The 25626-nt window shown below is 42.1% G+C and overlaps 1 protein-coding gene across 1 annotated transcript in view; it reads left to right on the plus strand.

The window, feature by feature from the left end:
- Positions 1 to 10240: 10240 nt before the first annotated feature.
- RFTN1 (raftlin, lipid raft linker 1) overlaps positions 10241 to 25626 on the plus strand; it is a 135760-nt gene continuing 120374 nt past the window's right edge. Inside the window, exon 1 of the mRNA XM_060781982.2 lies at positions 10241 to 10573. The gene's annotated coding sequence lies outside the window, so the exon portion shown is untranslated. The remainder of the gene's footprint in view (positions 10574 to 25626) is intronic.

Genomic DNA, 25626 nt, shown 5'->3' on the forward strand with positions numbered 1-25626 from the left:
GTGATTATTAATTTACATGTACTATATTTGGCCTTTTGAATTTCAAGAAAAACCTCAAAAACTGCAAACTAATAGCCATTAGACACTCATATAATATAAGCACATTATCAGCAAACTAATAAACATTTCTGAAAGGAAAATATATCCTTGTTTTTAATTTTTCATCTTATCTCCATACCCTTCTGCTCATTGAAGCATTACCTAGAACTTAAAAGCCTGTTCACTTTTTTGCCATGTTTTAGTGCCTCTAAATTGCCTGTCAACTTAGGGTGACACATGAATTGTTGTTTCTCAGGTAACAAATACTCAGAAGTGACTTTACCAGTTCCTTTCTCAGAAATATAGCCTACAGAATCTGGCATTTGTTGATGGTCTCCCATTCAAGTATGACATTTTGGTTGCTCCCAATAAAAGTACTGTTAAACTGTTGCTGCTTCCAATCTTGCTAATCCTATAGTAACCTCTTTTTTAGAAAGCAGTATTTAGAAAGGTTCTGTAGAAAGCTATCTTTATCCACACCGTGTACCTTTATTATTCCTTCTGTCTTAGTCAGGGGTCTCCTTTTTATTTCTCTCTGAAAGCCTGTCTTTTCATTTTACTCCGATTGGAGTAGAAAAATAGACACAATCCTTGTTTCTATTGTAATTCATATCTCCTTCCTTCCCATGGAGCAAATATATCTATTAGTAGTGATACTTCAATAGTTTCATAATGAGTGGGACAAACCATTAAGGAAAGATAATTTCCCTTCTCTGCATCATTGTTTGGGAACTTACCACTCTTGGAAACATTTCATTGAAATAGATCAGAAACATGTCATTGTGGCCCTCCAGATGTTGGTGGACTGTAACTCATAACGGTTTTGGCCAGCATAGTCGATAATGACAAATGTGGGGATTTGCAGCCCAATAGGCACTTAACTAGTGGTTCAAGGACCCCACCAAGATCATAGGGGCTTAACTAGTGGTCCATGGACCCCACTGTCATCACAGGTGGTTCATTAAAACTGCTTCACCCTGCAGCTGAGTGGCATGTGATGAAAAGGCAAGGCAAAAACTGGCTGCCTAGGTCTGGACATTTCATGTTACATGGACTGAAAGGAGGAGGCGGGCTGAGCATTTGAGTACATTTGCCATTCATCTGTCTGTTGTGGTCACTGATGGGGATGGGGTGCTGCTGCTGCTGCCGCCTAGTGGCTACATCCAGGTCTAACAAGGCATTTCTTCACAGATCTACTAGTCACCAGGCAGGTTAAGACTATACATAATTCACTAAGCAAGTGAATATTGACAAGTGTCAGATACAGATTCCTGAGACAGAAAAGATCTGGACCTCTGCAGCAGTGAGACTAAAAGTTGTAGTCATGACCCCATCTAAAAAGAATGCTTTGCAAAAATGAATGTTTAATGAAAAATAGATTTCAGCTTTTTTTCTGGGTAAATTCTGTCCTATAAACAACACATCTCTCTACTCTTAATACTTAAGAACAATTCAGTTTATGTTAAAACCCTCCAAACCTTCTTCTTAAACGTTCAAGCAAAGGGATGCATTGTCATACATTTCAGTTCATGCTATTGATGACACATATACACTATATTTGATTTTTAATAAATGTTCTTCATGACTACTAATATAGGCTTCAAGATGCAACCTTTCCCCCTTCCTATCATTGCTTGAAATCTCATTTCCGTCCCAACCAAAATACAGCCCAACTTCTTTAATTCAATGCAGTGCTGTAAATCTGTAAGCAATATTTTTTAGCTAAAACAGATACCTATTCTTTCCCCCCATTGCTCTCATTTCACTGGCTGTGACTGTATTTCATCTTGGACTCTAATGCACCATGTATGCTCATATTGCTATATCATCATGATGTCTACATACAGTGGCAAGAAACGTTTGTGAATTCCAGTGCTGTGTGTGGAAATGATATAATTTTGCCATGGTCATTTTGTGACTCAAAACCAGCCTTCATCAAACCTGTGTATTCTGAAATAAAATGATATATCGATTAAAGAAACAGTACAGAGGAATCAGGATAAGTGCAAATGTAAGCAAATCTTTGGTTGTAGCAGCTTAATTAAAGGAAATGATTCAGAATAGGTACTTATATCATTAGGTGGGTCCCACTCTATAAATACATTATCAGAAACTTCGTAGGTTTGTTCTTCCACTATGTGGTTTGAAGAAACACTTCATATTATGGTTAAAAGTTTTGGGTAGCATCATACCTAAATAATTTCACACAAAAAATGAGACAAACCAGCTATTTTCCAAAAGAATGCCAAAATCTGCCCAAATGTGTATAAAAACATTCAGGATATCAGCCTAAGTCTATACAAATCAAAATTGTCCAGTCCATTTTGTAGAACCAAATACATGTGCATGTTTAAGAAGGACTTTAATGCAAAAATCTATATGATTTTTGTTTTAATCCCTTCAGATCAGTGGTTCCCAACCTTTGGGCCTCCAGGTGTTTTGGACTTCAACTCCCAGAAATCCCATCCAGTTTACCAACTGTTAGGAACTGTTGGGAACTGAAGTCCAAAAGACCTGGAGGCCCAAATGTTGGGAACCACTACTTTAGATAATGCATCACATTTGGTGACAATGGCCAAGTCTATTTGAACAGCATAATAGACACACTTTAAATTATAATATAGTTCTAAAACATGACCAAATGCTTTATGTTCCAAATTAAATATATTTTACTGTTTCATTTTATTATGAGTCGCTTAAGGCTTCTGTCATCTTTATTTTAGGAAATCTATCACTTCTGACTACTAGCTTTGTGACTAGATATTCTACTTTTGATGTTCAAAATCACCAGTAGTGTGATATGAGAAACCATGGCTCTGATAGCCCATGAGACTGGATCTGGAACTGCTGCTGACCTGACTTCTTGTAACAATATACTGAAAAGGCTGCACTTTCACTCTTCCCCATACGCTTAAACAGCACTATCAGGAACTTGTGCAATTATATGGCTCCCCTGTTGTGAATGCATGCTGTTTTTTTCACGTAGTCAAAAAGCCAGACAAGTCAATGAGTGGGAAAAAATGATGAGGTAAAGAAAGAGTGTGAGAAAGGAAAACAGTGCAAACACAAAAAGGAAAATTCAAGGGGAGAAAGAAGAAGAAAGGTAAAAATAAGTCAGAAGATAAAATGATGAGAAATATGTGTGCTAGTAATGTCTTTTATAATTAAGGACAGCAACCTTTGTTACTGTGTTCTTTATCTTTAGGACTCCCTTTATTTCCCAACTTTTTCTTTTTGCTAGATGGCAGCATAATTTTGATTATCCATTCTTTGCAAATGAGTCCCGTTATCCTCAGTAAGCCTTCAGCACAGCTTCTTTTCTATTGTCGGATGGCAGCAAGCAAAACCTTTAGAAGAGCCTGTGCCCTACATATAGTTGGTCTTTCATAGCATATGACAGCAAGGTTAGAAAGGCTAATTTGATTATAATTATTATGCAAAGTGAGTACTGTACAGAGTGTCTTCGACACAGTATTACATGTCCGCCATTCTAAAAGCACATTTTACTTAAGAAATGTTACAGATTTCCATGCAGCAGGTTTCCATATACATTTTTCAGCAATGGCCAGGTAGATAAAAAAAAAAAACCCCTGTACTGCTCACAAGGTAAAACTAGGAATAAAATAAGAATTTGGTATCCAGGTCACCTTACACTTCTGAAAGATGAGGTCAGATCTGATGTACAGAAGCAGAAAAGAAAGCCACATGTTTCCTACTCTTTGGTATCAAAAGAGTTTATAGCGAGAGAAGATGGGGAAAATCTATACTTCCAGATACTCTGTTAAGAGTTTTATGTGTGCAGCCATCTGAGTGTCTTGCAAGTTCCGAATGATACCCTCTTACTTGATTTATTGTCTTTCTCCCATCAACTCCAATCTTTTCTACTGGGAATTAAACAACAATCCTATGTTATTAATAATGTGGTTGCATAATCTCAGATTTTGTGTCCGAAAGCAATTTGTTTGACATCTGCTATGGGTGTGTCAGCCCACAACTCCTGAGGCTGTTTCTGTGCCATTTTTTCCCCCAGAAGTCATCTTATGCTCACCTCACTGGTTCACCAAGCCATTTCTTCACAAGATGGGTGTTAGCTCTCTGGGCCATACATGTTTTAAATGCGCTTCCTTATGTCTGTCCTTCCCTCCCTCCCTCTCTTTTTTTATTTAAGAACAAATTGTACAAATTATAGAAGTCATTAATGAGGTGGAAAATACTGGGTGCATGAAGTTGCAGAAGTTAATAAAACCAGTAGTGTTGGTGCTATGAAACAAATTCCATAATCAACACAATAAAAGTATTTTTAAAAATAAAACATCACAACAAAATCTAATGCATGAACTCATTTATTTTCTTTTAATGTATGTTGTAAGTTGCTTTAGTTCCATTCGAGAGAAAGGTGAGATATAAATAAATACACGTATCTAATTAGGTAAAGGTAAAGGTTTCCTCTGACATTAAGTCTAGTGTCCGACTCTGGGGTTGGTGCTCATCTCCATTTCTAAGCCGAGGAGCCGGCGTCCGTAGACACCTCCAAGGTCATGTGGCTGGCATGACTGCATGGAGCGCCGTTACTTTCCTACAGGAGCAGTACTTATTGATCTACTCACATTTGCATGTTTTTGAACTGCTAGATTGGCAGAAGCTGGGTCTAGCAGCGGGAGCACACACAGCTCTCCGGATTTGAACCACCAACCTTTCGGTCAGCAAGTTTGTCAGCTCAGCAGTTTAACCCGCTGTCTCACCAGGAGGCCTACAAATAGAATTAGCTACTTTAAAATTCTGGTCTTGTCTGATCTTTTGGGGGTTTGGCAGAGTCAATCTGAATGTGTGCATTATTTTTGCACCTATATCAGAGCTTGAAATTTTAAGGTGAAGGAGAGTCTGACTTTTCTGCCCTGGTTATTTTAAATCAGAGGCAGATAAAATGAGCCCTTTGGACCCCTTTCTGTGCTCCAGAATTGTGTTTACTGTCCAGACAACTCTAGATATCACTTTTATTGATAACAAATTAGTAATTTACCTCACATTAACAACTCATCTTTTAAACTGGTGATCAAAGTATGGCCTGTGAGCTGCATGTGGCTCTTGGAACCCCTAAGAATGGCCCCAGAAGCTCTTAAGAATAGTTCTGAAACCCAGATTTTTAACAATTCAGGTTGATTTCTCATTTTTTTTACTTGCCTGAAAACTATCGATCCTCTCTAAACATTAAATAAATAGAAAAAATGTCCCTTCTTAAACCTGAGGCAGCAACAGGCATGTAGCTGGGGGGGGGGGGGGGGGCTCGAGGGGCTTCAGCCCCCCCCCCCCCATTCTCATGGTGGTCCGCGAGAAGGCCTTACTGGTGCATTATTTAAACTATTATGTTTATTCCTATCATGATCTGATCACCATACTCAATATATCCCATATGCATGGGGGTATTGGGGTAATGATACAAAAGGTTTGCTAGAGAAGACCCTCTTTCACTCAGACTCAGCCCCCCCCCCCCCAAATTAAAATCCTGGCTACGGGCCTGGGCAGCAGCATTCATATTCGCACAACACACACCCCGCATCCTCAAGCTTCAGAAGGGGGAGGCATGAGCAATCATTGTTGCTGCCACTCCTGAAGCAAGAGCTTCTGTGTGCACATTCATGTGGCAGTACCAGTTTATGGAAGTGGATTACGAGTGATTACATCCTCACATGAAGCCTGGGCCACCTCAGCCAGGTTTTCCATACTAAAAGAGTCTGAAAGAAGCCCCAACAGGATTCCCGTTGCTTCTTTCATTGTCTCTGATTGTAGGAACTTACCTTATGCCAAGAGAGCTAGAGCAGGGGGTTGAGTGATCGCTGCTGCTGCCACCCCATTCCCAAAGTGGGTGCTCTGTGCACAAGGAGGCTCAGCTTTGGGAGTGGATTACTGGCAATTGCCACCCTGTCAATATGTACATGGCAGCCCCTGGATTCAGGAATTGGTGTTAGTGCCGATTGCTGTCTTTCCTTAAAGCCCAGGACTGCTGTATCCACATGCACATGGCCCTAGGATTTTGTGAGTGCACACATTCCTTGTACTTGTTGCCATACAGGGAGCCACCCATTTGGCATGCCCGATTACCCCTCTGTGTCTTTGCTCCACTGTATTTATGTGTTTTCCACTTTCATGTGCCTGTAATCCCCACAAATGTGGAGAGCTGGCTGTATTTAGAAAATCAGCAGTACGGTATGTATATGTACTTAACTGATCTTAATGGGGCTTAGTCTGGGTAAGCAGAGAGTTGCAAACCAAACCAGGAGTCCTCAAACCTTTTAAGCCGAGTGCCAGTTAAGTGTCCCTTAGACATTTGATTACGGTTTGAAACAAACATGAATGAATTCCTATGCACACTGCACATACCTTATTTGTAGTGCCAAAAACATGAAAGAACAATACAATATTTTAAATGAAGCACAATTATTATCAACATAAACTTACCAGTATTTAATGAGAGGCGTGAGCTTGTTTTGGCTGATGAGATAGTCAAGTTAATTAGGATTATTTTTGTTGTGTGCCTTCAAGTTGTTTCAGACTCAGGGCAACCTTAAGTCCAGGATGGGTGGTGAGTAAATCTTGGAGGGCTGCATCTGGCCTTAGTTTGGGACCTCTGATCCAAATTAATGTTATGTCTTTCAAATCTCTCAAATCTATGGACAACCTACTATAGCAGTGGTGTCAAACTTATGGTGCTTCAGGTGTTTTGGACTTCAGCTCTCACAATTCATGGCTATTGGACAAGCTAGTTAGGACTTCTGGGAGTTGGGGTCTGAAACATCTGGAGGGCCACAAGTTAGATAACTCTGAACTATAGTGTTTTCCTGGCAAGACTATTCAGAAGAGGCTTCCTTTTAGACAGCGAGGGTGTGATTTGTCCAAGTGGATTTCCATGTCCAAGCAGGGTCTCCCAAAGTCTTAACCTGACACTCAAACTACACTCCACTGACTCTCTGCATGCCGTACCAATGTGCTACAAGTACGTTGACTAATTTACTCTTTGTCCTGATAATATGCGACTTTTATGTAATTTTTTTCTTGTGACTTGATGGGTGTATTTTGAGGATGAGATCATTGGCTGAAGTCACTGTTTCTGACAGTATTCCTAGTTCTTTAATGTTTTTGGCATTTTGTACCAAAAGGGTGATGGAGTAACGCATACACACTTGAACTTATCAGTTTGTTCTTGAACTTGGTGGGACTCACTTTTCAGAAGACATGCACAGAATCAGCAAACATGTTTGGCAACACCATTTCTTCTTCAGTTATGATGGCACTCCATACCTAAAGCTACAGCCTAAATATTCCCAAAATGGCACCGGATTCCCATCTAACCTTGGATGCTAAGCAGGGTCAGGTCTGATTAGTACTTGGATAGGAGACTATCAGTGAAGAATAGTCGGTTATACTGTATTCAGGAAGAAGGAAATAGCAAAACCACCAGAGTTCTGCCACCCTGTATCTACAGATTCAACTGACCATGACTTGCAAATATTTTTTAAAAAATCCCTTTGTCTTTTTCCATGTCTTATAAGTGTTACCATTTTACTATGCCATTGTATAGAATGGGACTTGAGCATCCATGGATTTTTATATCCACAGCGGTACCTGGAACCAAACTCCAGTGGATCCCAAGGTCTGGCTATATTTTTTATGTGGTGATCCCTATTAAAATTAAATGGGATCGCCACATGTCAACATATAGTAATCATATCATTGTGTGCATCTATAATCATAACACTTTGTTTTCTGCCCTAGCTCACCGAAGGGACTCGGCAGATTCCAGCATATAGACACAAGGCAAACATCCAATGACACACAGATAAAGGTAAAGGATTCCCCTTCATCTCTGGCTCTGAAGGTGGTACTAATCTCAATTTCTAAGCCGAAGAGCCTGCGTTGTCCATAGACTTCTCCTAGGTCATGTGGCTGGCATGACTGCATGGAGCGCTGTTTACCTTCCTGCCGAGGTGATACCTATAGAGCTACTCACATTTGCATGTTTTTGAACTGCTAGGTTGGCAGGAGCTGGGGCTAACAGCAGGAGCTCACCCTGTCTCGTGGATTCGAACTGCCAATCTTCTGGTCAGCAAGTTCAGCAGCTCAACGGTTTAACCCACTGCGCCACCGCAAACCCTTCTAGACTAGAATCCGAATCTAGACTACAGAATTATTGCAGGTTTACACCATTTTAACTGCCATGGCTCAATATTAAGGAATCCATGGGAGTTGTGGTTTTACATTATCTTCCCCTTTATCTGCCAAAAGAGGGATGGTGCTTCCACAAAAACACATATGAAAGAAATGCAATGCAACCTTGGGTGCATTTCCGCTATAAAATTAATGCAGTTTGATAGCACCATGGTAAAGAGTCCTGGGATTTGTAATTTGCCAAAGCACCAGCTTTCTTTGGCAGGGGAGGCTAAAAGACCTCATAAAACTACAGTTCCCACGATTCCACAGCATTATTGAGCCACACCAATTGAAGCCACATCAAACTGCAGGTATGGACTTAATGTCAGGGGAAAACCTTTACCTTTACCTATAGCCGTTTTCATTATCATAACAATCATATGGTCCAGTTCAGTGTCCAAAGTGATCAAGGGTCTGGAGAACAAGCCCTATGAGGAGCAGCTTAAAGAGCTGGGCATGTTTAGCCTGAAGAAGGGAAGGCTGAGAGAGATATGATAGCCATGTATAAATATGTGAGAGGAAGTCACGGGGAGGAGGGAGCAAGCTTATTTTCTGCTGCCCTGAAGACTAGGACGTGGAACAATGGCTTCAAACTACAAGAAAGGAGATTCCATCTGAACATTAGGAAGAAATTCCTGACTGTGAGAGCAGTGGAACTCTCTGCCCTGGAGTGTGGTGGAGGCTCCTTCTCTGGAAGCTTTTAAACAGAGGCTGGATGACCATCTGTCAGGGGTGCTTTGAATGCAATTTTCCTGCTTCTTGGCAGGGGGTTGGACTGGATGGCCCATGAGGTCTCTTTCAACTCTATGAGTCTATGATTCTAAGTGCCGTTGTGCCTGCTAGCCAAAAGCCTGGTTCCAAAACCACGATTTCAGTTTTTTCCTAAAGGAAAGGAGGGAGGACGCTGATCTAATCTCGCTGGGAAGAGAATTCCACAGGTGGCGGGAGGGGGTCACCACCAAGAAGGCCCTGTCCCTTGTCCCCACAAGGCCAGTGGGACCGAGAGCAGGGCCTCACCGGTGGATCTTAAACTATGAGGTGGAACGTAGAGGGAGTTTTTTTAGAGCTTAGAGTTTTTAAGTTTCCAACAGACCTCACAACCCCTGAGGATTTTTTTTTCTTTGTTGTGTCAGGAGCGACTTGAGAAACTACAAGTCACTTCTGGTGTGTGAGAATTGGCCGGTGGGACCGAGAGCAGGGCCTCCCCAGTGGATCTTAAACTATAAGGCGGAACGTAGAGGGAGCTTTTTAGAGCTTAGAGTTTTTAAGTTTCCAACAGACCTCACAACCTCTGAGAATTTTGTGTGTGTGTGTGTAGTCAGGAGCGACTTGAGAAACTACAAGTCGCTTCTGGTGTGTGAGAATTGGCCGGTGAGACCGAGAGCAGGGCCTCCCCGGTGGATCTTAAACTATGAGGGGGAACGTAGAGGGAGCTTTTTAGTTTAGAGTTTTTTAGTTTCCAACAGACCTCACAACCTCTGAGGATTGTGTGTGTGTGAGAGAGAGAGAGTTGTCAGGAGCGATGTGACAAACTACAAGTCGCTTCTGGTGTGTGAGAATCGGACATTGCCCAGGGGACGCCCAGATATTTTAATGTTTTATCATCCTTGTGGGAGGCTTCTCTCATGTCCCCATATGAGGAGCTGGAGCTGATAGAGGGAGCTCATCCCCGCTCTCCCCGGATTCAAACCTGCGACCTGTCCTACTGGCACAGGGGTTTAACCCACTGTGCCAACGGGGGCTCCACCTCTGAGGATGCTTGCCACAGATGCAGGTGAAACGTCAGGAGAGAATGCTTCTGGAACATAGCCATACAGCCCTAAAAATCTACAACAACCCAAAGCACAGAAGGACATGTAAAGGTCACTCAAAGTAGGGATTGAGAAAGAAGGGAAAGTAGGGAAGTCTTGCAGTAAGGGGGGGAACTCCAGTGTGAAGCCCCTTCCTTCCTTCTTTCCTTTGGGGCGGGGGCTTTGCGAGGCTTTTCCTAAGGGAGGGCTTTGCCTTTCCCGCAGCCAAGCGGAGTCGCCTCGCTTTCCCCGCCTCCCTTCAGCCGAGCGGAGGTCCTTTTCTCTGACGGGGAAGCAGAAGCAGAAGCAGCAGCAGCAGAAGTGCCTCTTCCTTCCTTCTTCCCTCCTCAGTCCACGGAGGCTGCCCCTTCCTCGCTTCTGGGGGAGAAACTTCAAGGCTTCGGCCATGGAAGGCGCCGGGTCCTGGCTTTGCCTCTGAGGGGAAAAGAACCACCGAAGGAGGAGAACAAGGCAGCGGGAGAGAGAAAGAGAGACATCGAAGAAGGACAAGAAGAAGAAGGGGAGACCTTCCCTCTCAGGTAATAGGAACCCGGCTCGTTCAAGTGATGCAAGGGCTCCTCTAACTTTTCTCCCGTTATTCGAATAGCGCACGTGTGAAGGCGAATGCGCGCTTCTGGCGTACCCGTGTCTGCGGCTACAGGTGGGCGAAAGGAAGAGGTTGGGAGGTTTCTCTATCGTATCCTGGGAGTGGTAGTTCCACAAGGTCTTTTGCCTTCCTTTCCGAAGAGCGCTCAACCGAACAACCAACCCATCCATAGCAGTGGAAGTGGGCTTAAAAAATTAGTGCAAATGCGCCCCAAGAAATCCTGTGGGGGTTTGTAGTTTAGCCCTCTTGGTCAGGGATGTCGACAGACCTTGCAAAACTACAACTCCCAATGGTATTGACCAAAAATACTATGGGGTTTGTAGTTTAGTCCTCTTGATCAGGGAAGTCGACAGTCCTTGCAAAACTACAACTCCCAATGGTATTGATTAAGAAAGACGTGGGTTTTGTAGTTTAGTCCTCTTGGTCAGGGAAGTCGATAGACCTTGCAAAACTACAACTCCCAATGGTATTGATCAAGAAATACTGTGTGATTTGTAGTTTAGGCCTCTTGGTTAGGGAAGTCGACAGACCTTGCAAAACGACAACTCCCAATGGTATTGACCATGAAATACTGTGTGGTTAGTAGTTTAGTCCTCTTGGTCATGGAAGTCAACAGACATTGCAAAACGACAACTCTCAATGGTATTGATCAAGAGATACTGTGGGGTTTGTAGTTTAGTCCTCTTGATCAGGGAAGTCGACAGTCCTTGCAAAACTACAACTCCCAATGGTATTGATTAAGAAAGACGTGGGTTTTGTAGTTTAGTCCTCTTGGTCAGGGAAGTCGATAGACCTTGCAAAACTACAACTCCCAATGGTATTGATCAAGAAATACTGTGTGATTTGTAGTTTAGGCCTCTTGGTTAGGGAAGTTGACAGACTGTGCAAAACTACAACTCCCAATGGTACTGATCAACATATATTGTGGGGTTTGTACTTCAGTCCTCTTCGTCAGGGAAGTTGACAGACCTTGCAAAACTACAACTCCCAATGGTATTGACCAAAAAATACTGTGGGGTTTGTAGTTTAGCCCTCTTAGGGCCTTTCCACACAGTCCTATATGCCAGAATTCCAAGGCAGAAAATCACACAATATCTGCTTTGAACTGGGTTATCTGAGTCCACACTCAGATTTTTTTTCTTTTGTGTAGGAGCGACTTGAGAAACTGCAAGTTGCTTCTGGTGTGAGAGAATTGGCTGTCTGCAAGGACGCTGCCCAGGGGACGGCCAGATATTTTGATGTTTTGCTATCCTTGTGGGAGGCTTTTCTCATGTCCCCGCATAGGGAGCTGGAGCTGACAGAGGGAGCTCATCCGTGCTCTCCCCGGATTTGAACCTGCGACCCTTCAGTCCTACCGACACAAAGGTTTAACCCATTGCGCCACTGGGGGCTCCTTCACACTCAGATAATGTGGGATATTCTGACTTGATATTCTGGGATGTAGGGTTGCATGGAAGGGCCCTTGGTCAGGGAAGTCTACAGACCTTGCAAAACTATAACCCCCAATAGCAGTGGAAGGGATATAGGGCTGTGTGGAAAGGCCCTGGGCATTGCTGCACCTGAAGGCTTTGACCTTATAGAATTCATGTGACTTCCAGGGCTCAATGCTATTGGGAGTTGTAGTTTTGTAAGGTCTGTTGACTTCCCTTTCCTTAAGTGGTTGAGGGGGGAAAGGAAAGGGACTGAGGCTGTTAGGAATGATGGGAGTTGGAGTCTAAAGCACCTGGAGGGTCCAAATTTGCCCATGCCTGGTGTAGATGCACTCAGTCCAAAGATTCAGCCACACCAGGAATCTGAAGTTGAATCATAGCTTGAAGGTTCATCTGTGGAATGAATGCATATAACACGACTGTGGGATTTTGGGATGTGTAGTTTTACAAGGTCTCCAGCCTTCTTCTGCCAAATAGCGCTGGGACCTCACCAAGCTAACGCTCCAAGGATCCTGTAGCATTGAGCCATGGTGTCAAACTGCATTGGTTCAACAGTGTAGTAGAAGCACCCTGACAGAGTGGAGTGAAGTGCAGGTTTTCAAAACTGATGACAGCCCTTTGTTGTTTTTCTGTGTTTGTTGTGGTGTTAGAAGAAGGTTTTATATATATACACACACATATATATTAGAGTCTCGCTTATCCAACCTTCATTCATCCAACATTTTGTATTATCCAACGCAGTCTGCCTCCTGCCTGGATCCACAGCTGTTTCAATACATTGCGATGTTTTGGTGCTAAATTAATAAATATAGTAATTACTACATAATGTTACCGTGTATTGAACTGCTTTTTCTGTCCATTTATTGTAAAGCATCATGTTTTGGTGCTTAATTTGTAAAATCATAACTTAATTTGACATTTAATAGGCTTTCCCTTAATTCCTCCTTATTATCCAACATTTTCTTTTATCCAACTTTCTGCCAGCCCGTTAATATTGGATAAGCCAGACTCTGCTGTATATACGCCCTACTCTAGAAACCAAGGGCCCTTCCACACAGCCATATAACCCAGAATATCAAGGCAGAAAATCCCTCATTATCTGCTTTGAACTGGAATATATGGGAGTGTGGACTCAGATAACGCAGTTGAAAGCAGATATTGTGGGATTTTCTGCCTTGACATTCTGAGTTATATGGCGGTGTGGAAGGACCTGGGTTTTCTGAGTCCAGACTGCCTTATATTCCAGTTCAGAGCAGATAATGTGGAATTGTATTCAGCTGTGTGGAAGGGGCATAAGTGTGCATCTATAGTATAGAATGAATAAAGTTTGACATGGCTTTAATTGCTATGGCTTAATGCTATTGAAATTCAGAAGTTGCAGCTTAATAATAATAATAATAATAATAATAATTTTATTTCCTGCCCCATCTCCCCAAGGGACTTGGGGTGGCTCACAACATAAATCAATACAATACAATACAAAAAATAAAATAAGCAATTAATAGCAATTAATAAAATAAACAATAAAGGTCCTGAGCCTTTTTCTGCCAAAGTGCCTCACCAAATTACAACTTCCATGATTTTCATAGTATTGTTAAATTGGATTGCTGTGAGTTTTGTGGGCTGTATGGCCATGTTCCAGAACCATTCTCTCCTGACGTTTCGCCCACATCTATGGCAGACATCCTCAGAGGTTGTGAGGTCTGTTGGAAACTAGGCAAGTGAGGTTTATATATCTGTGGAATGTCCAGGGTGGGAGAAAGAACTCTTGTCTGCTTGTAGCAAGTGTAAATGTTGCAGTTGGATACCTTGATTAGCATTGAATGGCCTTGCAGTGTCAAAACCTGGCTGCTCCCTGCCTGGGGGAATCCTTTGTTGGGAGGTGTTAGGTCACCCTGATCGTTTCCTGTTTGGAGTTGTTAATTTAAAGTGTAGTTGCATCTTAGGGTTCAAATTCCTGCTGGGCCATAGTAACCCACAGGGTGACTTTGTGAAAGTCACACTCTCTCAGCCTTCGAGGGAGACAAAGGCAAACCCCTCTTGGAACAATTCTTGGCAAGAAACCCCCATGATAGGATAACCTTAGGGTTGGCGTAAGTTGGAATGAAGGCCCACAACATCGACCAGATGGGAGGGATTGGGGAATGGTGCTTGTGATTTTTTTTGTCTCTGTCTTTAACTTGTTTATGCTTCTTGAGTTTCTTGTAGAAGTTTTTAAGGACATCCATTTCTAACTCCTACCCATAAACTATAGGACTCAGCAGGGGAGGAACAGGAGTGAAAAAGTGGCATTTTTACTACTAAATCCATCTGATATTTGAATACATAACCAAGCGAAGAAAGTCTGTGCTGAACAAAGGGGTGCGGAAAATGTCATGTCTAAGTATAAAAATGTACATATTACCATCAGTCCCTTAACAATGCAGGTTTAATTTCTTCCCCCCTCACTGACCTTAATCTCTTTCTGTTGGCAGCTTGCTATAAAGATGTTATACTTCCCCAGTGGGAAGTATAGTGAGAAAGGACAGGCTGAAATACTGGGTGGAAACCATCTCTTACTACTACTTGGTGTTATGCCTGTGAAAGTCTCTCATGAATCATAGTAAAGCAGTGAAATCCTTTATTTTTAATTTTTTTGGCAAGGATCTGTTTCAAAGAGTTGTTGCCTTACTAAGTGTTGCCAAGCATTTTTGTTCATATCCTTCCACAATTAAAATAAATAAATGTTTTTGCTTCAAAGACTGAAACTTCACAAGCTCCCTTTGTTGAAATATTTCACTCCTTTTTGCTTTCTAGATAGAAAAGGTGGTGAGTTGCAAAATTAAGCTTTTAGCACCTACCTACCTCTGTTTTAGAAGCTTCTGTACGCTTTTAATAAGATCTGTTTGTAGTACCAGCTATCTGTTGCTTGATTATTTTATTTTTTACAATTAAAGCTAAACCTTTCCCGTCTAATTTGCTTGGTTTTAGCCAGACCTGGAACATTTATTTAATTATATCATAGACATTTTATTTATTTATCTACTGTATTTATATCCCGTCTTTCTCAACCCTGCAGAGGACTACAAAAAGGCACAATTTGATGCCACTTTTACATAGATAGGGAGCCCCCAGTGGCGCAGTGTGTTAAAATGCTGAGTTGCTAAACTTGCTGAGGTTGCAGGTTCAAATCCAGGAGCGGTGTGAGCTCCTGCTGTTAGCCCCAGCTTCTGCCATCCTAGCATTTCGAAAACATGCAAATTTGAGTAGATTGATAGGTACCATTCCGGCGAGAAGGTAACAGTGCTCCATGCAATCATGCTGGCCACATGACCTTGGAAGTGTCTACAGACAACGCCAGCTCTTCAGCTTAGAAATGGAGATGAGTGCCAACCCCCAGAGTCGGACACAACTGGACTTAATGTCAGGGGAAAACCTTTATCTTTACCTTTACACACATAAAAATGAAACAAAAACATATACATTCAAATCAGTAATTAAAGCACATAGTCTTAAAAACAGTTACATTTACAAACCACACAGTCCAAAGGCATATTCCAGGAGCCGTTCCATAAATTGCATTATACCATAATCACGTATTTGCAAGTCACTTGTTGCATTGTGGAGACCTCGGTGGCGCAGCGAGTTAAACTGCTGAACTTGCTGAACTTACTGATTGAAAGTTGGGCAGTTCCAATCCAGTGGGGTGAGCTCCCACTGTTAGGCCCAGCTTCTGCCAACCTAGCAGGTCAAAAGCATGCAAATGTGAGTAGATCAATAGGTAACGGCGTTCCATCTAGTCATGCCAGCCACATGACCTAGGAGGTGTCTATGGACAACACCGGCTCTTTGGCTTAGAAATGGAGATGAGCACCAACCCCCAGTGTCGGACACAACTTGGCTTAATATCAGGCGGAAATCTTTACCTTTTTATTGCATTGCCGATTACTGTTCAAAGGCTTGGTCCCATAACCATGTATCCACTTTCTTTCTGGAGCCCCTGGTGGTACAATGGGTTAAACCCTTGTGCTGGCTGGACTGAAGACCAACAGGTTGGAGGTTTGAATCCAGGAAGAGTGTGAATGAGCTCCCTCTGTTAGTTCCGGCTCCCCATGCAGAGACATGAGAGAAGCTTCCCATAAGGATGGTAAAACATAAAAAACATTTGGGCGTCCCCTGGACAATGTCCTTGCAGACGGCCAATTCTCTCACACCAGAAGCAACTTGCAGTTTCTCAAGTTGTTCCTGACATGGAAAAAAAACCCCTTTCATTCTGAAAGAGAGGAGGGAGGGAGCTGATCTAATTTCTTTGGGGAGAGAGTTCCATATATAAGGGACCACCACTGAGAAGACCCTGTCTCTCGCCCCCATCAGTCGTCCTTGCGAAGGAGGTGGGACCAAGAGCAGGGCCTCCCCAGAAGAGGGAGATATGTTTAGACAGGTAAGCTGGGCCGGAACTATTTAGGGCTTTATAGACTAAAGCCAGCACTCTGAATTGTGCTCGGTAGCAGACTGGCAGCCAGTGGAACTGACACCCTCATCTAGATATGATAGTGTTGTCATATCTGTGGATGTTTGAGCATGGCAGTTGTTAAAATATCTGTGCTGGATCAGACTAGAGGCCTGTTTCCATACTAACACAACCAGGTGCCAGTGGTTGGTTTGTCATGCAGCTGAGTACAGTTTTGTGTGTAACTTTAAAACTTATAAGGCTATGTAATAGCATAGTTCCCTAATTTATTTCAGAGACACCTGGTAATACCGTAATTCTGTCAGATTGCAAAAACTAAACTCCCTAAAGCTAAAGGATGTGGTTATACCACACAAATTGCTATTTTAGGTCAGGTGAGTTTCTGAGAGGAAGCAACGGAAGTTTGTTGTCTACCAGTTTCATGCTAAGATGGTGTTTGCAGGCTCTTAAAAATGGAATGCAGTGCATTGAGTCTGCATTTGATGTGATTGTGCAAACATATATGTTTGACTTGATAAAAAAACTTCTGCTGTAAATGTTTAGGTTTTGTTGTATAGGACAAACTGTGACCTGTTTTCTCATTGCAGTGTTTCAAATAAACAAAAAATAACGTTTGGCCAAGCTATCCATAGATTTGGTGCAGGCAGAAAACATACAACTCTATTGCTTGTTTCCCTTCTGTAATTTGAAGTGGGTGGTACATGTTCTAAACAAATTGCCGTATGCATTTGAGAAGGGTGAAAGTAGAAAGCTGAAACAGAATCATGACAAGATGAAGATCCTGTGGGTTGGTAATCCACAAAGGTTTATAATCTGTTTTGGACAAGGTTGGACCGAGATGCAGGTGACATCAATAGCCCAGAGTCCTTTTTACTAGTTGCATCTGGTGTGACATGGTAGACTTTATTGGACAAGGCAGGCAAACCAGCATTGCGTGGTGGATTACAGCCCCTTCTACACTGTCCTTATATCCCAGGATGTGATCCCAGATTGTCTACTTAATTGCAGATTATATGGCAGTGGAGACACACGTAATTCAGTTTAAAGCAGATAACCTGGGATTTTTTTTCGTGTCAGGAGTGACTTGAGAAACTGCAAGTCACTTATGATATGAGAAAATTGGCTGTCTGCAAGGACATTGCCCAGGGGACACCCGAATGTTTTACCATTTTGTGGGAGGCTTCTCTCATGTCCCTGCATGAGAAGCTGTAGCTGACAGATGGGAGCTCATTCCACTCCCCAGATTCAAACCACTGATCTTTTAGTCAGCAACCCTGCCAGTACAAGGGTTTAACCCATTGTGCCACCTGGAATCAGATTCTGGGATATAAGGACACTGTGAAAGGGGCCTACTATGTACAAAGACTGGGATGACATCCTAAGAGCCTCCCATGGAAACATCCTTAGGAAGGCTACTTTCAGCAGAGATGTGTTTTCTGCATTCCATATGATCCATAATGGTTGATATAACTTGTTTTAACAGCACACCCAAAAGATCAGCTCAGAAAGAGTTTAATCAGGGCCACTTAGGATATCTCAAGGTCGGCAGCTATGTAGCACTGTTTCAAATCCCCCAGAACAGCCCCATGAGAACTATCCATGATAATTAGCTGTAAGAGTGTTGACTCTTAAGTTGGGAAGGAAAAATGAAAGCTCTGGGGATGGATCCCATGAGAGTATGTCTGGATGAAACCTTAAATAGGTCTAATACTGGAAGAAGAGTATAGAGTGCAACATTTTATTTGTCTGCAATCATTGATGGGAGTGAGACAGAAGGCATGAACAGCATCTGATCAGATGTTATTAAAAATAGCCACCACTTTTGTAAGCTTACAATTTTTGGCTCAGCAAAGGACACAAATCTGATAACGGAGAAGTCTGATTGCTGACCTATATTCTAGCTGTAGTCCATATGCAGAGGACAACCAGGGGTGATGGGATTCACATGAAGATGGTTCAGTCATATGGGTTCCCTTTGTAACATGACTATGATAGCCTTTAAGCTGTACTATTGACTTGAGGCTCATTTTGGAGTTCCTCTATGGCAGTGGTTCTCAGCCGCCTGTGAGTCAGCAGATGTTTGCCCTTCAACTCCCAGAAATACTAACAGCTGGTAAACTGGCAGTGATTTCTGGGAGTTGTAGGCCAAAACACAGGAGGACGTACAGGTTGAGAACCACTGCTCCATGGGGACTCTTCTTCCTTTGGTGGAACACTACTCCAATTACTTCCAGAAATTGATATGGCCTAGTGTGCACAACCTTCAGATAATGAAGCTGTGGCAACTAAAGAAAATCTGCAATAGATGTGAAAATTAGGTTCTTGTGGGTTTTTTCAGGCTATAGAGCCATGTTCTAGAGGCATTTCTCCTGATGTTTCGCCTGCATCTATGGCAAGCATTCTCACTACCTCTGAGGATGCTTGCCATAGATGCAGGTGAAACGTCAGGAGAAATGCCTCTAGAACATGGCTCTATAGCCCGAAAAAACGTACAAGAACCTAGTGATTCCAGCCATGAAAGCCTTCGACAATACGATGTGAAAATTATATAGGTTGCTAGGCAGGATGAGAACACCTAAAGGCACAGCATTCTGTTAAGGTTTGTGTGTAATTTTGCTCTCCACTGGTCTTAATCTGCAGTGGACTTTTATAACAATGCAATGAAAAAACATGATTTTATAAATGGTAAGGGATATTCCCTGTAGTAACCTACAGATGTGAGAGCTGGACCGCAAGGAAGGCTGAGCGAAGGAAGATAGACACTTTTGAACTGTGGTGTTGGAGAAAAGTTCTGAGAGTGCCATGGACCGCGAGAAGATCCAACCAGTCCATACTTCAGGAAATAAAGCTCGACTGCTCATTGGAGGGAAGGATATTAGAGGCAAAGATGAAGTACTTTGGCCACATAATGAGAAGACAGGAAAGCTTAGAGAAGACAATGATGCTGGTGGAAATTGAAGGAAGAGGGACCAACCAAGGGCAAGATGGATGGATGCTATCCTTGAAGTGACTGGCTTGATTCTGAAGGAGTTGGGGGTGGTGATGGCCGACAGGGAGCTCTGACGTGGGCTGGTCCATAAGGTCACGAAGAGTTGGAAGCGACTGAACAAATAAACAACAACAAAGGGATTTGTTGTTGTTGTTCATTCATTCAGTCGTCTCCGACTCTTCGTGACCTCATGGACCAGCCCATGCCAGAGCTCCCTGTCAGCCATCACCACCCCCAGCTCCTTTAAGGTCAGTCCAGTCACTTCAAGGATGACATCCATCCATCTTGCCCTTGGTCAGCCCCTCTTCCTTTTGCCTTCCACTTTCCCCAGCATAATTGTCTACTCTAGGCTTTGCTGTCTCCTCATGATGTGGCCAAAGTACTTCAACTTTGTCTCTAGTATCCTTCCCTCCAGTGAGCAGCCGGGCTTTATTTCCTGGAGGATGGACTGGTTGGATCTTCTCGCAGTCCAAGGTACTCTCAGAACTTTCCTCCAACACCACAGCTCAAAAACATCGATCTTCCTTCGCTCAGCCTTCCCTAAGGTCCAGCTCTCACATCTGTAGGTTACTACAGGGAATACCATGGCTTTGACTAGGCGGATCTTTGTTGCCAGTCTGATGTCTCTACTCTTTACTATTTTATCGAGACTGGGCATTGCTCTCCGCCCAAGAAGTAAGCGTCTTCTGATTTCCTGGCCACAGTCTGCATCTGCAGTAATCTTTGCACCTAGATATTTATATCATAAATAAATAAATAATAAATAAATAAATAAAGGGATATTTATATCATATAATAGGCTTCCATATAAGCTTTAGAAGCAGATTAGCGAGGGTACTTCTAGGTCCACTTGCTAAATTCTACCTTTAAGAAGACAATTGATGCTCTCATTTGTCATAGGGGTGTGATTTTGATAGGCACTGTAACCACCTCATCTTCAGGATCAGCCAATTGACAGAGATGATACAGATCTTTTGGCTGCCTCCCTATATCTCTAGAGAAGTACAGAGCTTTCTGTAAGTGCTGATTCCATAACTTTTTTGCAAGTTCTACTTTTTTATATATATAGTTTGCGGTTTTCCTAGTATGTATTGTTATCTTTGATGCCCCTGATATCCTCTGACTCTGTAATGTTTATTCTGAAGCCATGTATACATGTTCCAGTTTCCCCAAATAAGTTGATTTCTGCACAAATGGAGCACCAATGTTACTTGGCACTGAAATAGGATGACTTATTACATATGCGAGTAACAATGTGTTTGGGTGGAAACAACAGTATGAGAAATGGAAATCGATAGTATATTTCTTCCAACAACCGTGTGTTGCATCCCTTTCAGAACCAGGAGGTGTCCTGGCTTTTGATTCTCTCAGTACATTGTGGAAAATGGAATCTGAATAAGCCCCCCCCCCTCCTTTTGAGTGCATTTGTAATACTCTTAAATTGACCAGAAGGTTGCTGTTAAGTGATGTAAGGCAACATTGATTCTTTCCTGGGAGCCAGCAAGCAACAGGACTTGCTAATCCTGTCTGTGGCAACAGAGAGAACGGTATCTTTCTGCAAGTCAGTCAGACCAACTGAGAGAAAGGGAGATAGATTAAAAGGAGGAAAAAGAACCCTACCAAAAGAACTTCTTTTCAGTTAAGATTTACAATTATTCGTTAAACAATTGAATGACAATTTTATTCAATTTAAATGGAAAGTTATACCATTTGTCTTTAAATTTTCATTTATTTTTGTTAAATTAATAGAGTCTGCAATATTGCATATGTATTTCAGACTGTTTAAACTCCATCAAAGTTAATGCAGTGTGTTAAGCAATTTTACTGAGATTGCTGTCAGAATTAGAATAGTTTGCTATAAATATTTATTATATAGTTACACTGAAGGAAGGGAAAGATCTGTGTTTCTATTTCTGCAACCTCTCTTTATATATGTCATAATTGAAGTAGTGTTGAAATTCTTAATCCTTGTAAAATATATGAGCAGTATCTGCAAGAGCTTTGTTACATTTCCCTTTTACTGCTCAGTAGTTTCCAGTCTATTAGTGTCAGCTTTTAATGTTGGTGTATAAGCTCTAAGATGCATTGCTTCTATACAATCTCATTGGTCACAGATGTGACTGCATTTGCTAGCATCTTGAAGAGTTATTTTAGCATATGTCATGACAGTTATTTTGAGATTTCTAACATGATCTCATATTTGAAATATCAGTAAAGGATTGATTTGCTTTTTATCACTTCAGTCATATTGTTTTCTTCTCCCTGTCTTAATGTGGGAGGAAGAATGGTATATTTGTGAGCATATGTACATTCATGGTCCTGTAAATCACCAAGTAATTAGTTGCAAAGCGGAGAAAGAAAATGCTGTACAGCAACTTTTAAATTCCTAGTGTGACAAAGAGGGGGTGGAAGTATTCTGTTCTGTCACCAAAATGTTCCAGATTACCTTAAAATGCTAGGAAATCTGCTGCATACCTAACTGTGAGATGGTAATAAAATGTTACATCCTCCTCAGATGTGTGTCTGTTTAATACACGTCAATGTATCATTTTGCAAATGCTCCTAGTACTTAATTTGTGGCAGGCTGTTCAACTTCAGACCTATTGTTTCTTGCTTGTTTTCACTCAGATGGTGGTATATCCTGTAGAGCGGTTCTCAACCTTTGGTCCTTCAGGTGTTTTGAACTTCAGCACTCACAATTCCTAACAGCTGGTATGCTGTCTGGGACTTTTGGGACTTTTGGGAGTTGAAGTCCAAAGCACCTTGAGGACCAAAGGTTGAGAACCACTGCTGTACATCCTAAATCCTTGCTGGATATTCGACTTGGTGCACCTGAAACTCAAACTCATCACAGCTGATTTTCCAGCTACTGTTTCGTAGGTTTCTTTGCTTAGTTACCTGCTTAATTGGAACCTCTGGTGGCACAATGGCTTAAACCAAGGAGAATGGGTTGAGCTCCCTCTGTCAGCTCCAGCTCCCCATGCGGGGACATGAGAAAAGCCTCCCACAAGTATGGTAAAATATCAAATATCCGGGCATCCACTGGGCAACATCTTTGCAGACAGCCAGTTCTCACACCAGAAGCATTTTTCAGTTTCTCAAGTCGCTCCTGACATGAAAAAAACCCTCCTTAATTGGTTCAATAAAAGTTCATAAATGACTGTAAAGTTGAAAGCCATGCTCCAAAATCTGTTTTCTTCCTTCATTTCACTCATAGAATGGATGTCCTTAACATGCTGATAGCCCACTATTAGGGCAGAGAATGAATTTGGATCTAAAACATCTAAGGCCTTGCCTTTTTGTTTAATCTGCAGTAAGAGTTTGTAAATTATGTGGATGAGATACATTTTATAGAAGGACCTCTAAGTTCTTTCATGTTTACTATCACCAATTTGCTTCTAGTGTCTTTCTCAGGACCTGTTCACCATGTTGTCTCACCTTTTGCACACATGGGGCCTTGTGTTTTGTACTGCATAACTTTTGAGTATGGAACCAATGAAAAAAAATTAAATCTACTTTAATGAGCAGGCTTTTCTATATAATCATCATCTGAGGAAAACGTGTGTGAGACTTTCTCATCTGATTTGATGAAGCCCCCGGTGGTACAGTGGGTTAAACCCTTGGGCTGGCAGGAATGAAGACCAACAGGTCACAGATCTGGGGAGTGCACCAATGAGCTACCCTGCCAGCTCCCCATACATGAGAGAAGCCTCCCACAAGGATGATAAAACATCAAAAAACATCTGGGCATCCCCTGGGCAACGTCTTTGCAGATGGCCAATTCTCTCACACCAGAAGTAACTTGCAGTTTTTCAAGTTGCTCCTGACATGGAAAAAAATCTGATTTGATGTGGCTCCTGCTGGTTGTCTATGGCAAAATAATACAAACTATTTTTCAGTGTATTTTTCCTTATAAATGATGTAATGAGGATTTCAGAATTGGCTGATCTCTGAAATAGGTGGTCTTATTTTTAAATTCACAATAGAATAGGGCGGGGAAGACATGTTCTGTTGTTGTGACCCTTCATCACTCAGGAGACATTAGAAAGATTTCAACTGCAGGTCATGATGTTGTTTTTCCCTTCAATTTTGGTATCTTGTCTGCTTCATTGTATTAATTCTGTTAACAGTTACAGAGAGAGCGCTTTTCAGCCTTGGTTTATCCATATGGCTGAACATATGAATGATTTAAAAGTCTCAAGATCATTGCATTCATAGAGGAATAATTTGTTAATCTGAATTTCAAAATTAGTTTTCCTTCTGCTATGTGATACAAAGAGTTCGCACTAAAGCTTTTGTAACTTAAAATGTTAGCTATCAGAATGCTGACATTTAATGTAATCTTGTTTTCAATCACCACATCTTTAAATTCATCTTTAATGGGATTAGTAATGTAATGGTCCAGAAATGGGTTAGGATGCAATTTGCCTTCCAGAGGACAAAGGTGAAAAAAAAAAACTGAGACTGAAATCAGGTATTGGCCCTCTTCACATTTTGGGTGCATATACTTCTCACAATGGCTATGTTAAACTGGTTTATTCCTTACACCATGAATTACATGACAGATGACTAAACAAATTGGCTTGTCTTCCTTCTTTTTACTGTTTTTCTTCTGCCTTTTTTGTGTAAGTTCCAGTTTCAGGATTATCAGCTAGGAAAACAAACTAAGGTCAATCCTTCAGGTTCTCACGTGAGCCACATAAGCCGGAGTTTGTGAAATCCAGTTTTGATTTGTGGCTGGTAAATACACCATGAGGGGACTAAATATCCTGAAGGACCAGATCCTATCTGATCTTGGAAGCTAAGCAGGGTCAATTCTGGTTATAAGTTGAATGTGAATGTATAGAATTAATGCAGTTTGATACCACTTTACTGCCATGCCTCAATACTCTGGGCTCCTAGAGTCATCGTTTGGTGAGGCACCAGCACTCTTTGGCATTGAAGGCTAAAGACTTTGTGAAAATACAACTCCCATGACTCCATAGTATTGAACCATGGCAGTTAAAGGAATTTCAAACCGCACTGATTCTACAGTGTAGATGCTCCCCAAGAAATGCCAGTGTTTTAGACTATATTTCATAGAAAGACCATGGCAAAACCACTTCTCGATATTCCTTGCCTGAAGGCACATTTACATGGGCTTCTTACTCCATGTCTGATCCAGAGTGAAATAGTCCAGATCGTCCACACAGCCAGCTTCTGAATCACTCTGGCACTAAGAGAGTGTCTACACAGCTTGACACTGTGCCACCCTGGCGGCAGGAAGGAGTCCACACCATTCAGCTGTGCCAAACCCGGTTTGGCAGTTCTGGACAGCAACCCTTACCATCATTGTCCTGCCACTATCATAGCAGCCACTAGAGGCCATGGATTTTCTCATGGTAATTGCTCATCACTAATGTTGATACTGGCTGAAGCACCAGTGCAATTCAGAGAATGGAGCAGGGAAAGGAAGAGGCCTCTCATGCTTGCAATTAAATACCCTGTCACTGTTCTGATGAGGACAGGACCGTGACAGTAAATGCCACCCCCTTTCCTCAGGTCACCCAAGCCTGGCGTAAGTGGGATGGGTGTATAATAGGGCGGTGGAAAACTTCATTTGTAACTTGTTTGTTGGATCTATTTTGTATGATTTGTTCATACGAAGCAATATTTAGAAACACTAGGGGGAGCCACACAAAAAACTTCAGATTCAAAACACTGACCTATGACTTTCGGATGAGTTACGTAAATCTTGTAAATTACTCCAGGTTTCCATCACTGGCACTGCTTCTTCTCTAAAAGGGCTGGGTTTGGTTCCCCGAAAGGGCCCTAAAGATGGTGAGGCCGGAGTGGAGGGAAAAGCCATACTCTTCCCCAAAGTGGGTGGCGAGGGAGGAATGCCTGGCTGGGTGGCCGGGCAAAGAAGAAACCCCTCTGCACATGGCTGGTCCAGAGATAGGCAGAGCCCACACTCACATTGAGGCTTTAATGCGGGAAGCTAACAGATTTCTGGGAAATGTAATTCAAGGTGGGAGCTTTTGAATTCTCTTCCATAGGGGTCCACACCTTCCCAAACTACATTTCCCAGTATTCTGCTTACCGCCTTCTTCCTCCTCCTCCCTGAAAGTTTAGGT

The sequence above is a fragment of the Anolis sagrei genome, chromosome 6 (genome assembly GCF_037176765.1).
Source record: "Anolis sagrei isolate rAnoSag1 chromosome 6, rAnoSag1.mat, whole genome shotgun sequence".
Classification (NCBI taxonomy): domain Eukaryota; kingdom Metazoa; phylum Chordata; class Lepidosauria; order Squamata; family Dactyloidae; genus Anolis; species Anolis sagrei.